Consider the following 1,610-nt stretch of genomic DNA (forward strand, 5'->3'; position numbering starts at 1 on the left):
GTGTAATCAGCAGAAAACCCACAACAAACAACAACAGTTGCTGTCAGTGGAGCAAAGTCTGCCGGTTCCTGCCATAGTTCCTGGGTTTAAATAAGGACTGTCACCCTCCCACACCCACAGCACGAGCTTTTCTCATTACCCCTCTGCGTAATTATAGCTGCACTGGGCCATCTCCTCTGCCTCCTGGCTTGCCCTCTGTCACCCAATCCCTGCTGGAGAGGATGATTTTGGAAGCCCCTTGCTAGCCCTGTGCCCACTGCAGTGCAGAGAGGCAGGAGGTTTGTGCCACCCAGGGACCGTGACCGGCTTTAGCCTTGGAAGGTGCAGAGGTGGAGCCAGGATGAAGTGGCAGGACAAGGGGTGATGAGTGCCCACTGCCAGAGGGCAGGGTGAGATGGGATATTGCAGGGAAATTCCGTTCAGAGAAGCTGTGGCTTCCCCTGGATCCGTGGAAGTGTCCAAGGGCAGGTTGGACGGGGCTTGGAGCGACCTGGGCTGGTGGAAGGTGTCAGAGTTGGAACAAAATGGGCTTAAAGGTCCCTTCCAACCCAAACCACTCTGTGGTTCCCTGATTCTCTAAATTATTGTAGCCAATTGCTCAGTTTTTGAGGCAAAGAAGAAGAGTATAAATGCCGACACCTCCCAACTCACTGTCACCACACTGTGTTTGGTGAACTGTTGATTTTAGGTGATGTGAGGGCACCGAGCCCTGGCTGCAGACTTTAAAAATTTCAATCAGCGAGTGAAGTAAAGCCAAATAGATTAGTTAAATGTGTTCTGGAAGACAAAGAGTTAGCACTCATAAAGTCCATTCGAAGGCATTGTACCACCTAGTTACAAAGCACCAGCCTTCATTAAGTTTCCTATTAGCACTTATAATCGCCTTTGTGCTTCCTGAGCGTTGTGTGCTCTCAGGAATAGGTGTTTATTTGCTGCCAAAGTTTATTTATTCCAGCTGGAATTATGGTATGTTGGGCTTTCTGTCCACACAGCCCCGTTTCAGCCTTCATTTTTAATTTTCAGTGACCACCTTGCTGCAGCCACGTCCCTCAGACAGACCGAGGTGGCACTGCCTTAGTAGCTTCTTCCCTCAGGGCACTCACGGTGAGGAGTTACATAAAAGAGGAACAACAGCATTTGAATGTGCAATTTTAAGGCAGATTAAACCTTTCCCAGGGTTTTCTTAACTAAGAGCCCACTTTCATATGAATCCCTGATTTTAAACCTCCAAGAGCTCTATCAGAAATTCATCTTCTGAAAGAACAGAAGGTGGTTGTTGAGTATCGAGTAGCTGAGGCAACACTGAGGATTTTAAGATGCTATGCTTTTAATTTCTGGGGAATTCCTAACCCATACTTGACACTGCAGGCATTTTGTGATGGGAATGGCACAAACTTCGGCTGCTGAGTTACTTGTGGAAGGTGTTGTGGAAGGTTTGGTGGAAGACTTTGTAGAAGGTTTGGTGGAAGGTTTTGTAGAAAGTTTGTGGAAGGTTTGGTGGAAGGTGAGGTGGAACGTTTGGTGGAAGGTTTGGTGGAACATTTGGTGGAAGTTTTGGTGGAACGTTTGGTGGAACGTTTGGTGGAACGTTTGGTGGAACGTTTGGTGGA

The 1,610-nt window shown here is 47.8% G+C and overlaps 1 long non-coding RNA gene across 1 annotated transcript in view; it reads left to right on the top strand.

Annotated features, from left to right (window-relative positions):
* Nucleotides 1-1,610, top strand: part of LOC114072555 — a 6,879-nt gene that overhangs the window by 1,998 nt on the left and 3,271 nt on the right. The window lies entirely within an intron of this gene.

Source organism: Empidonax traillii, unplaced genomic scaffold (genome assembly GCF_003031625.1).
Source record: "Empidonax traillii isolate 1590-97213 ecotype Southwest subspecies unplaced genomic scaffold, ASM303162v1 scaffold3465:size16157, whole genome shotgun sequence".
In the NCBI taxonomy this organism is placed as follows: Eukaryota; Metazoa; Chordata; class Aves; order Passeriformes; family Tyrannidae; genus Empidonax; species Empidonax traillii.